Source organism: Anas acuta, chromosome 8, assembly GCF_963932015.1.
Source record: "Anas acuta chromosome 8, bAnaAcu1.1, whole genome shotgun sequence".
In the NCBI taxonomy this organism is placed as follows: Eukaryota; Metazoa; Chordata; class Aves; order Anseriformes; family Anatidae; genus Anas; species Anas acuta.
Genome location: NC_088986.1, coordinates 2,044,851 through 2,058,114, shown reverse-complemented (window position 1 = coordinate 2,058,114; position 13,264 = coordinate 2,044,851). Strand labels below are relative to the sequence as shown.

The following is a 13,264-nucleotide window of genomic DNA, read 5'->3' as shown; positions in this document are numbered from 1 at the left end:
CCTAAGGCTACTGTAGCTGTCAGATATGGCCAGGGTGGGGAAGTTAATGAGCTGTTCAAATGCCTGTTGTACCGGTGATGATGTTTCTTAATGGGTAAAATAGGGTCTTGGAGGGAGTTCTCAGGCACTGTGATCCCTGGGGACTATCTTGCTGGGGTTCTCCCACATCTTCACACCCTTTCTGGATATGCACAGGATGCATCTCATAGCTACCTGCAGGTGTTTTGGTACCTGTCCCCGTGATCATTAGCAGGGCATCGAAGCTCTTTTCCCTTCCCAAATTTCCTTCCTATTACTCCTGTAGCTCAGTTAGTGGCAGTACCGAGTAGGTGATCTTGATCCCACCGCTGCTTGCGAAAATGAAGCCTGCTCACTTGGTTTAACCCTGGCTGTGAAACACCCGCCATGAGGAAAAGGTGGCTGCAGTGTCTGGGTTCTAAATTCTGATATTTTATTGCTTTGATTTGAGCATCTAAGCTTTGGAAGAGGTGAGTATGCTTGAACTTCAAATCAGCCGATTCAAAATCATTGCCCTGTTTTGCAGAACAAATATTTGGGATTGCCATTCTGTGCTGCCTCACCCAACTCATACTCTGCTTACAGAGTGACTTCAGGCTCTAGATTTTGAATGGGAGACTTGGTTCCTGAACTCCTTTATTCCACCTAATTTTGGATTTGGCAATACTATGATAATATAGGATATGACTTATTTTTCCTACTCCTCCCACCCTTGTTTTTGTAGCTGCTCAGACAGAGCCGTTTCCTGTCAACTTGTTTAGCTGGGGAGAAAAAAACAAATACGCTTGAGTCTTGAACTGGTTTTACAGTCAATTCAGTCCTTGTCACTTTCCTAATTGGTTATGACCTTGGATAACTTTCTAAAAAATTAAACAGTCATAAAATGAATCTAAGCGCATCAATACCCAGACATTAACCAAACAAACTTGTCCTGGGAAGCTGTGCAGAGGCTGTTACTGTTAAACTGAAAATTATGTAAAGCTCTACAATGATCTCTGTAACTCTGATCTTAATTGTTAACACAGTGTGACTTTTCAGATACTGCATCATTTACTCTGCGGGGATCGCGTCTGAGCTATGATAATGGATGAAAAGACTATTTCATTAAGCTGGATGCACACCAGGTACTAATGACTAATTGATTTGTTTAAGTGGCCTCTGCAAATACATGACCAGTACGTACTGGAGGGCTGCACAGGGAAGTGTCTCTTGATAAAATATGGAGGGGAGCATTGACTGCTGAGTTGGGATTGGATTTTAAAGATCAGCTGGACGCTCAGAGAGAAACATTTTTCTTCTGTCGCCTGGTGCTGTATTTCTCTCTTTTTTTTTTTCTTTTTTTAATGTTGAGGGTTTTTTTAACCATGCCTCTCTTTTTGAGAATTATATTCACAAATTGCTTACAGCAGTTCATGCCCTATAGGTAGGACTTTGGCTGGAGGTACTTTGCTTTCTATTCTGGAATTAATGTTCCCTGTACACCAGTTCAAGATTTTAACAAACATTCTGGATACTGCTGCTTTCTGCTGGCTCGTTGTAAATGGACTGTTTGATTGCTCCCTGCCTCCTCTCCCGTGAGGTTGCTCAGTCCTTGTCTGCGTGTGCAGACGGCTTCCTGCTGGCCCGCAGCACCTGGGGGCCTTTTGGCCCTGTCTGAAGCAGGGAGAGAAGATGGGGTTTATAAATACATATCCCCCTTCCTCCACCCCTAAACAAAAAAAAGTCTTAGATGATAGGAGAAGGTTTAGTTTCCCGGTGAGACTAAAGCTACAGCTTTGTTTATTGTAGTAATTTATGTTTAATTAACGTAATTGTACATAATTGTGCATTATACAATCTCACAAGCTCACTTTAGAACTTTGCATATAGGAAAGACTTCTTCCTATGAAACATGCTTACAGCATTGCTGTCCATTATTAAAATTAGGAATTTCAATGAAATCACAGAATGATGGGCGCAGCTGTCCTGGCAGAGGTCTGAAACCCTGACAGTGTCTTTGTTGGCTGTTGTTACAACAGCTGACCTGGAAGGTGCCTGTGTTACACTGTATTTTTAATTGCATGTTTTCCTGGGTTACAAAATTAATAAATAAATTAAAAAAAAATCATGCTTTCAAACTTAACTTCTCACTTCTATGGAGTTCTTAAAAAGCTGGGTTCTTAACAAGCTGGATATGGCTGCGGCCATCCACAGCTGTGAATTTTGCTTTTTATCACTTGCTTGGAGCTGCTCTTTCGACTGTACTGGCAAACTTACTTTCTCAGCCAACATGAATAAATGACACCATGCTTGGATGTTTTTGTTTGCTTGAGGATTTGGAAAGAAGTTAAACGGTATTTATCATGCTCTGCAAAGCATGTGCTTGAAATAAGAGGGTTGGTCGTGACATTTATATGATTTGCTTATTTCTTGTTTTGACTATTAAAGCTGGGCTTGTGATGTTGTTACTCATTTAATTCCTGCCTGAGACTGGTATTTCACCATGTAATAGGCTCTTTGTTACCAGTCTTCCATCAAAAAAAAAAAAAAAAAAAAAAGGCCTTTACACGACATAAAAACAAAAGCTGCAATAACTGTGACTTACTGGCTCCTGGTCAAGTTCTCCTTTTTGAAGCTGGTGGGAATTTGGTGCTGGGGTCAGTGGGGCAGGGAAGGAAAGATACAAGCGGCCAAATCCTGTTGGATGCTGCAGCCCCTAAGGGCTGAGGGCCGGCTGTGAGCGTGCTCGTGAGTCACTTTGTGCAATGGATTGTCCCTCTCCTTCGGTGTCTGTTCCTTCTGCCACAAGGAATGTGGGTGACGGTGGTCACACAAATCCACGTCCCTGCATTTCACAGAGGACCCTTCACTGCAGGAGAGCACTTCACAGCTTGTCCTTGTTTTAACAGCTTTGCTCTAGTGTCTCCCTGCCTGGCCAGTCTGTCTTTGTGCTGTTTTTTCTAACAGTGTAACTGCTGACGGTTGCAACGAGGGGTTAGGATGTTTTTAGGACAAGGACATGATAATAAAACAATCTCCCATGTAATAAATTTTGGAAGAGAACTCTGCTCTTAGCTCCATTTACAAATACTAAAAATGCATAATACTGCTCATGCATAAAGTGAATTTTACCTTTTGAATCAAATTATGCAAAATAACATACCTCAGGCAGGCCAGAGTCTGCTCTCTCTTCTATCCACTCCTTCAAGAAAGCCTGCATTCTTAAAAAAAAAAAAAAAAAAAAAAGAAGAAAAAATAAATATTTTGCTGTTTAATTGAAATCTACAGCAGAACACATTAGTTTACAAGGTTCTTTAATAGCTAGACAGATATTCATTAGAAACAATCATTTCAAAATGCGCAGCCTTTCTGGTAGAGTCTTGTAAGTGAACGATGTGTAAAGTTAATTGGGATTCAGCAAATAGCCTCAGCTAGAGGTCAGATAACTCAGCCCCCTCTAGATGCCTGAGCCACGGTGCAGGTGTCTGCTCCTCTCCTTGCTCAGGACAGGGTCGTTGTCTGCTCTCGTGTCTCTTTTCCCACAGGACCCAGCCCTACAAAGAAGGCTCAGAAGGTCCCAGGCTCTGTCTCAGCCCCTGCTTGCAGCAGCCCTGACTCCAGCCCTCGTCCTGCCTCCTGGGGCTGCTCGCTGGGCTCCCGGACCCCTCCTCTGAGCCTGCTCCACATGCGCCCGTAGCTAGGGCTCCCTAACAAACAAACATAAAACCAACCCAAAGCGACTCTGCCTTTAATTGCTGCTGGCATTTCCCGTTTCTCTGCAGTAAGGGAGTGAACGTTCCCCCCAGAGCCAGTGATTGCAGCCAGCTCCTGCTTCTCCGCCCCGATGGGACCGAGCTCTTGTCAGCTCTGGGAATCACGAGAAGGCAGCTGAGCCAAGGGCGAGCCACACATCAAAAACACTTAAACACGGATTTATGGCTTGTATTAACAAGATGGAAAACAAGGCAAACAAGTGGCGATTTAGAAAGAATTATGTCGTAAAGTGCTAATAGGTCCTGGATGTGGATTCCATCTCTGACTTCCACTTACTTAAACGTTACGTTTAACAGGGAAGGGCTAAAAATACCCAGTGCTCTTTCTGTGAGGACTTTCTCAGATGCACCATCTAAGAAACCATTCTGAGATAGCAATTTCTTTAACCAGAAACAGGTTGGGCGATTGATTTCTCTGAGTGCTCTCATTTTGTTGTCCTTGCAGGGGGATTACCGAGAGCCAAGCTTTAGATGTGGTAAGACCGAGCAGGACAAATGTATGGGTAGCCTTGAGAGAGAGCTCTTGTTTCTAGAGAAATTAGCACGTTCTCTTAAACTGTGCTTTTTGACCATCACATATTAATGTGACATAAATCCAGCACTGCTAAACGAGGCCAGTGATCTCCCTCAGAACACATTTCATTAATCCTGTTCCTGCACAGCTGAATCGTATAGATCATATCCTTGACTTCAGCAAGGCTTTTGACACCGTTTCCCACAGCATTCTCCTCAAGAAACTGGCTGCTCTTGGCTTGGACTGGCGCACGCTGCGTTGGGTTAGAAACTGGCTGGATAGCCGGGCCCAAAGAGTCATGGTAAATGGAGTCAAGTCCAGTTGGAGGCCAGTCACTAGTGGCATCCCCCAGGGCTCGGTGCTGGGGCCGGTCCTCTTTAATATCTTCATCGATGATCTGGACGAGGGCATTGAGTGCACCCTCAGTAAGTTCACAGATGACACCAAGCTATGCGCATGTGTCGATCTGCTCGAGGGTAGGAAGGCTCTGCAGGAGGATCTGGATAGGCTGCACCGATGGGCTGAGGTCAACTGCATGAAGTTCAACAAGGCCAAGTGCCGGGTCCTGCACCTGGGGCGCAATAACCCCAAGCAGAGCTACAGGCTGGGAGAGGAATGGTTGGAGAGCTGCCAGGCAGAGAAGGACCTGGGAGTGATGGTGGACAGTCGGCTGAATATGAGCCAGCAGTGTGCTCAGGTGGCCAAGAAGGCCAACGGCATCCTGGCTTGTATCAGAAACACTGTGACCAGCAGGGCTAGGGAGGTGATCGTCCCCCTGTACTCGGCTCTGGTGAGGCTGCACCTCAAGTACTGTGTTCAGTTTTGGGCCCCTCGCTACAAGAAGGACATCGAGGTGCTTGAGCAGGTCCAAAGAAGGGCGACGAAGCTGGTGAGGGGCCTGGAGAACAAGTCCTACGAGGAGCGGCTGAAGGAGCTGGGCTTGTTCAGCCTAGAGAAGAGGAGGCTCAGGGGCGACCTTATTGCTCTCTGCAGGTACCTTAAAGGAGGCTGTAGCGAGGTGGGGGTTGGCCTGTTCTCCCACGTGCCTGGTGACAGGACGAGGGGGAATGGGTTAAGTTACGCCGGGGGAGTTTTAGATTGGATGTGAGGAAGAACTTCTTTACCGAAAGGGTTGTGAGGCACTGGAACGGGCTGCCCAGGGAAGTGGTGGAGTCACCATCCCTGGAAGTCTTTAAAAGACGTTTAGATGTAGAGCTTAGGGATATGGTTTAGTGGGGACTGTTAGTGTTAGGTTAGAGGTTGGACTCGATGATCTTCAGGTCTCTTCCAACCTAGAGATTCTGTGATTCTGTGATTTTACTTTATTTTACTTTATTTTATTTAACCGTTTCTTCTGCTCAGTGGGCACGGGTCCTGGTGATGCCATGGCCATGTAACAGGGGACAGAATGTTGGCGGTGGCCGTGTCACAGGGGGAGCTGCTATAAAAGGGCCGCAGCAGGCCAGTCCGGCCAGTCCGGCCGAGGAGCAGCCAGATGAGTGTGGGCTGAGGAGGGAGAGGAGAGGCCCCCCATGGCAATGAAGGGCGGCCGCTCTCCTCCAGCTGTTTTTTTTTTTTATTATTTATTATTACAGATAGAATCCTGGAAAAGGACAGAGCAAGACCATGGCTACAGCCTTCTTCCAGCACTCCGCTGGAGACGTGTCTGCTTCTACAGGAGAGATCCCTGGACTCCACGGCCACATGATAAGGAAGGTCAACTCCCAGCCCCTTCCCATATTGTGCCGCTGGCACCAACCCCACTGATGTCTTGTTGCCCGTATTTGCTTCTCTCCTAGCCTCAGCGCTGGACACAAGCCCAGGACACAACATTTGACAGGAGAGATCCCTGAACTCCATGGCTAAGGAAGGTCAACTCCCAGCCCCTTCCTATATTGTGCCGCTGGCACCAACCCCACGGATGTCTTGTTGCCCCTATTTGCTTCTCTCCTAGCCTCAGCGCTGGACACAGACCCCTGACACATCAACATTCGACAGGAGAGATCCCTGGACTCCATGGCCACATGCTGAGGAAGGTCAACTCCCAGCCCCTTCCCACGCTGTGCCGCTGGCACCAGCCCCACTGATGTCACGGCCACATCAGAGTGGGGCTGGTGACAGGGTGGGCCCAGGAGGGGGGTGGCACAACACACAGGGGTTCGCTTGTTAGTGCTTTTGCTTCTCTGCTAGCCTCAGCGCTGGACATGGACACGAGCCCATGATACCACGCTCCTGGCCGCCTCTCCTTGATGCACCGCTGGAGACGCAGCAACATCATACGGGACAGTCCTACAGAGGAGCAGATGGTGCCATCAGCTGCGGACGAGAATTCTGCAACACCTAACACTTGCTATAGGAACTTGTCTATATGCAACCTTTTCTTCATAAAAGAACTTTTCTTAATAAAATGTAATTTTGAGAACCACTATGAATTGTGATGAAGTATCTTTTAGTCGTTTCCTGCTGATTTCCTGTATGCTGTTCTCCCGCAAAGACCAATGGAAAGTTGATAATACCATTGTTCAGCCATGAGGCCATATTTACACTTCAATCCCTTGTATGCATAAAATATTAAACTGTTCCTACACATGTCTAGAATTAATTTCTTTGGGAAGAACTCAAAAAGCTAGAACATTCTATCTTGAAAATAAAATGAAACTGGAAAACCAACCCACAAAAGGTATTGTTATCCCTTCACACTTTCACAGAATCACAGAATTTCTAGGTTGGAAGAGACCTCAAGACCACTGAGTCCAACCTCTGACCTAACACTAACAGTCCCCACTAAACCATATCCCTGAGCTCTACATCTAAACGTCTTTTAAAGACCTGCGGGGATGGTGACTCCACCACTTCCCTGGGCAGCCCGTTCCAATGCCTCACAACCCTTTCGGTAAAGAAGTTCTTTCTAACATCCAACCTAAAACACAGTTATCACTTTTGTAAGAGTTAAAAAGCACACAATATTCCTAGCTATCCTGAACCTAACAGCAGCACAAAATTCTTTGTCGTAAATCAGATGTCCTAGTACAATTACTTATACAATGCCTTTTATTTTTTTCCCCCTTTAGAAGCCCTTGTAATGTCCAGTAACTTCATTATACACCAAAAAACACCTATCGACATTGCCATAAGCACGTACAAGTTCTTCAAACTCTTCTAACGTAAACAAAACGGGCAAATTAGTGATGCACAGCAAAGCATCCGTTGGTTGGAGTTGCACGGATATTTCTTTTCCCCGAAGAGAATACTGGTGAAATTTCCAAATCACATTTTGAGCCTGCTCTCCATTTAACAGAGTAACAAATGCTGTAAGAGACCAAAACAAGTTACATCACTTACTACTTTACAAATAAGTGCTATAGCCCCCCTCACCTCTAAGAAAAAACAACACAAAACCCAGCAGTAGAAGTTAGAGGAAAAATAAGAGTTTGGGATTCACTCTGAAGACACAGTACATAAAAAGAAATGCTGCAATATACACTTAAAAATCGGAGAAACGTAGATATACAAAACCTCACTACTTGTAACACGACAGAATTTTACATCGGGGAAACAAAAAGGAACTACGTTTTCTACTTAGGTCAACATCTTGGTGATTCAACTACATTTCTTTGAAGGCAGCATCCATACATTCTCACTAGGGATTTACCGCATCTTTTCTGCATTTTGAGTCTCTAGGATATTTCCCAAAATTGCAGAATCACAGACCGGCAGAGGCTGGAGGCCAACCCCTGCTCAAGCAGGACCACCAGAGCTGGGTGCCCATGACCATACCCAGCCGTCTTTTGAAGACGTCCAAGGACAGAGACTGAGCCACCTCTCCGGGCAGCCCGTGCACAGCGCCAAAACGTTTCCTGATGTTCAGAGGAAACCCCCTCCGGGTTTTGCTTTGTGCCTGCTGCCTCTTGCCATCTTCCTGCCACCCTCTATAGAGGATGTAACAGTCTGCAGTGAATCAAGCAGGTGGAAGATAATTTACGGGTTTTGTTCTTGAGTCCCACTCGAGGGTGCAGCACAGGACAGCCACTGGCAAAATCTTTGGTTCACGTAAGAGAAAGAACAATGCAAGTCGACAGCTCTGGCTGAGACACCCTCAGCACTGTCAGGCACTTGTGGACACAGGGTTGGGCACTGGGCATCTTTCATACCCAAAGTGTGAAGTATCACCTCCAGACAGCAAACATTTTTCTGCTGCAATTGAGCCTTCAAGCCCACAAATCTCAGCAGCAAGTACCACACGAATCTTTAAAATGTGGCAGTGGGGAGGCAGTGCCTGCAGGATTTGATGCTCTTTTAACCTTTGCTGAGCTGCTGATCTTCAAACCGATCTTACAGCTGCTGAATTTCCCTCCCCATTATTACAAGTGGCTGTTGGTTGTTGTTATATTTTTATTTTACTTTATTTTATTTAACTGCTTCTTCTGCTCAGTGGGCACGGGTCCTGGTGATGCCATGGCCGTGTCACAGGGGACAGAATGTTGGCGGTGGCCGTGTCACAGGGGGAGCTGCTATAAAAGGGCCGCAGCAGGCCAGTCCGGCCAGTCCGGCCGAGGAGCAGCCAGATGAGTGTGGGCTGAGGAGGGAGAGGAGAGGCCCCCCATGGCAATGAAGGGCGGCCGCTCTCCTCCAGCTGTTTTTTTTTTTATTATTTATTATTACAGATAGAATCCTGGAAAAGGACAGAGCAAGACCATGGCTACAGCCTTCTTCCAGCGCTCCGCTGGAGACGTGTCAGCTTCTACAGGAGAGATCCCTGGACTCCACGGCCACATGATAAGGAAGGTCAACTCCCAGCCCCTTCCTATATTGTGCCGCTGGCACCAACCCCACTGATGTCTTGTTGCCCGTATTTGCTTCTCTCCTAGCCTCAGCGCTGGACACAGACGCGAGCCCATGACAGGACAACATTCGACAGGAGAGATCCCTGGACTCCATGGCTAAGGAAGGTCAACTCCCAGCCCCTTCCTATATTGTGCCGCTGGCACCAACCCCACGGATGTCTTGTTGCCCCTATTTGCTTCTCTCCTAGCCTCAGCGCTGGACACAGACCCCTGACACATCAACATTCGACAGGAGAGATCCCTGGACTCCATGGCCACATGCTGAGGAAGGTCAACTCCCAGTCCCTTCCCACACTGTGCCGCTGGCACCAGCCCCACTGATGTCACGGCCACATCAGAGTGGGGCTGGTGACAGGGTGGGCCCAGGAGGGGGGTGGCACAACACACAGGGGTTCGCTTGTTAGTGCTTTTGCTTCTCTGCTAGCCTCAGCGCTGGACATGGACACGAGCCCATGATGCCACGCTCCTGGCCGCCTCTCCTTGATGCACCGCTGGAGTCGCAGCAACATCATACGGGACAGTCCTACAGAGGAGCAGATGGTGCCATCAGCTGCGGACGAGAATTCTGCAACACCTAACACTTGCTATATGAACTTGTCTATATGCAACCTTTTCTTAATAAAAGAACTTTTCTTAATAAAATGTAATTTTGAGAACCACTATGAATTGTGATGAAGTATCTTTTAGTCGTTTCCTGCTGATTTCCTGTATGCTGTTCTCCCGCAAAGACCAATGGAAAGTTAATAATACCATTGTTCAGCCATGAGGCCATATTTACACTTCAATCCCTTGTATGCATAAAATATTAAACTGTTCCTACACATGTCTAGAATTAATTTCTTTGGGAAGAACTCAAAAAGCTAGAACATTCTATCTTGAAAATAAAATGAAACTGGAAAACCAACCCACAAAAGGTATTGTTATCCCTTCACACTTTCACAGAATCACAGAATTTCTAGGTTGGAAGAGACCTCAAGACCACTGAGTCCAACCTCTGACCTAACACTAACAGTCCCCACTAAACCATATCCCTAAGCTCTACATCTAAACGTCTTTTAAAGACCTGCGGGGATGGTGACTCCACCACTTCCCTGGGCAGCCCGTTCCAATGCCTCACAACCCTTTCGGTAAAGAAGTTCTTTCTAACATCCAACCTAAAACACAGTTATCACTTTTGTAAGAGTTAAAAAGCACACAATATTCCTAGCTATCCTGAACCTAACAGCAGCACAGAATTCTTTGTCGTAAATCAGATGTCCTAGTACAATTACTTATACAATGCCTTTTATTTTTTTCCCCCTTTAGAAGCCCTTGTAATGTCCAGTAACTTCATTATACACCAAAAAACACCTCTCGACATTGCCATAAGCACGTACAAGTTCTTCAAACTCTTCTAACGTAAACGAAACGGGCAAATTAGTGATGCACAGCAAAGCATCCGTTGGTTGGAGTTGCACGGATATTTCTTTTCCCCGAAGAGAATACTGGTGAAATTTCCAAATCACATTTTGAGCCTGCTCTCCATTTAACAGAGTAACAAATGCTGTAAGAGACCAAAACAAGTTACATCACTTACTACTTTACAAATAAGTGCTATAGCCCCCCTCACCTCTAAGAAAAAACAACACAAAACCCAGCAGTAGAAGTTAGAGGAAAAATAAGAGTTTGGGATTCACTCTGAAGACACAGTACATAAAAAGAAATGCTGCAATATACACTTAAAAATCGGAGAAACGTAGATATACAAAACCTCACTACTTGTAACACGACAGAATTTTACATCGGGGAAACAAAAAGGAACTACGTTTTCTACTTAGGTCAACATCTTGGTGATTCAACTACATTTCTTTGAAGGCAGCATCCATACATTCTCACTAGGGATTTACCGCATCTTTTCTGCATTTTGAGTCTCTAGGATATTTCCCAAAATTGCAGAATCACAGACCGGCAGAGGCTGCAGGCCAACCCCTGCTCAAGCAGGACCACCAGAGCTGGGTGCCCATGACCATACCCAGCCGTCTTTTGAAGACGTCCAAGGACAGAGACTGAGCCACCTCTCCGGGCAGCCCGTGCACAGCGCCAAAACGTTTCCTGATGTTCAGAGGAAACCCCCTCCGGGTTTTGCTTTGTGCCTGCTGCCTCTTGCCATCTTCCTGCCACCCTCTATAGAGGATGTAACAGTCTGCAGTAAATCAAGCAGGTGGAAGATCATTTACGGGTTTTGTTCTTGAGTCCCACTCGAGGGTGCAGCACAGGACAGCCACTGGCAAAATCTTTGGTTCACGTAAGAGAAAGAACAATGCAAGTCGACAGCTCTGGCTGAGACACCCTCAGCACTCTCAGGCACTTGTGGACACAGGGTTGGGCACTGGGCATCTTTCATACCCAAAGTGTGAAGTATCACCTCTAGACAGCAAACATTTTTCTGCTGCAATTGAGCCTTCAAGCCCACAAATCTCAGCAGCAAGTACCACACGAATCTTTAAAATGTGGCAGTGGGGAGGCAGTGCCTGCAGGATTTGATGCTCTTTTAACCTTTGCTGAGCTGCTGATCTTCAAACCGATCTTACAGCTGCTGAATTTCCCTCCCCATTATTACAAGTGGCTGTTGGTTGTTGTTATATTTTTATTTTACTTTATTTTATTTAACTGCTTCTTCTGCTCAGTGGGCACGGGTCCTGGTGATGCCATGGCCATGTAACAGGGGACAGAATGTTGGCGGTGGCCGTGTCACAGGGGGAGCTGCTATAAAAGGGCCGCAGCAGGCCAGTCCGGCCAGTCCGGCCGAGGAGCAGCCAGATGAGTGTGGGCTGAGGAGGGAGAGGAGAGGCCCCCCATGGCAATGAAGGGCGGCCGCTCCCCTCCAGCTGTTTTTTTTTTTATTATTTATTATTACAGATAGAATCCTGGAAAAGGACAGAGCAAGACCATGGCTACAGCCTTCTTCCAGCGCTCCGCTGGAGACGTGTCAGCTTCTACAGGAGAGATCCCTGGACTCCACGGCCACATGATAAGGAAGGTCAACTCCCAGTCCCTTCCCATATTGTGCCGCTGGCACCAACCCCACTGATGTCTTGTTGCCCGTATTTGCTTCTCTCCTAGCCTCAGCGCTGGACACAGACGCGAGCCCATGACAGGACAACATTCGACAGGAGAGATCCCTGGACTCCATGGCTAAGGAAGGTCAACTCCCAGCCCCTTCCTATATTGTGCCGCTGGCACCAACCCCACGGATGTCTTGTTGCCCCTATTTGCTTCTCTCCTAGCCTCAGCGCTGGACACAGACCCCTGACACATCAACATTCGACAGGAGAGATCCCTGGACTCCATGGCCACATGCTGAGGAAGGTCAACTCCCAGTCCCTTCCCACACTGTGCCGCTGGCACCAGCCCCACTGATGTCACGGCCACATCAGAGTGGGGCTGGTGACAGGGTGGGCCCAGGAGGGGGGTGGCACAACACACAGGGGTTCGCTTGTTAGTGCTTTTGCTTCTCTGCTAGCCTCAGCGCTGGACATGGACACGAGCCCATGATACCACGCTCCTGGCCGCCTCTCCTTGATGCACCGCTGGAGTCGCAGCAACATCATACGGGACAGTCCTACAGAGGAGCAGATGGTGCCATCAGCTGCGGACGAGAATTCTGCAACACCTAACACTTGCTATAGGAACTTGTCTATATGCAACCTTTTCTTCATAAAAGAACTTTTCTTAATAAAATGTAATTTTGAGAACCACTATGAATTGTGATGAAGTATCTTTTAGTCGTTTCCTGCTGATTTCCTGTATGCTGTTCTCCCGCAAAGACCAATGGAAAGTTAATAATACCATTGTTCAGCCATGAGGCCATATTTACACTTCAATCCCTTGTATGCATAAAATATTAAACTGTTCCTACACATGTCTAGAATTAATTTCTTTGGGAAGAACTCAAAAAGCTAGAACATTCTATCTTGAAAATAAAATGAAACTGGAAAACCAACCCACAAAAGGTATTGTTATCCCTTCACACTTTCACAGAATCACAGAATTTCTAGGTTGGAAGAGACCTCAAGACCACTGAGTCCAACCTCTGACCTAACACTAACAGTCCCCACTAAACCATATCCCTAAGCTCTACATCTAAACGTCTTTTA

General features: G+C 46.7%; 1 long non-coding RNA gene across 1 annotated transcript in view; it reads right to left on the bottom strand.

Annotated features, from left to right (window-relative positions):
• Positions 1–47: 47 nt before the first annotated feature.
• LOC137860187 (uncharacterized) overlaps positions 48–13,264 on the bottom strand; it is a 62,428-nt gene continuing 49,211 nt past the window's right edge. The window contains exons 6-7 of the long non-coding RNA XR_011098765.1: positions 3,161–3,218; positions 48–1,671 (exon numbers count right to left, since the gene is read on the bottom strand). This is a non-coding gene — a long non-coding RNA (uncharacterized lncRNA). The remainder of the gene's footprint in view (positions 1,672–3,160; positions 3,219–13,264) is intronic.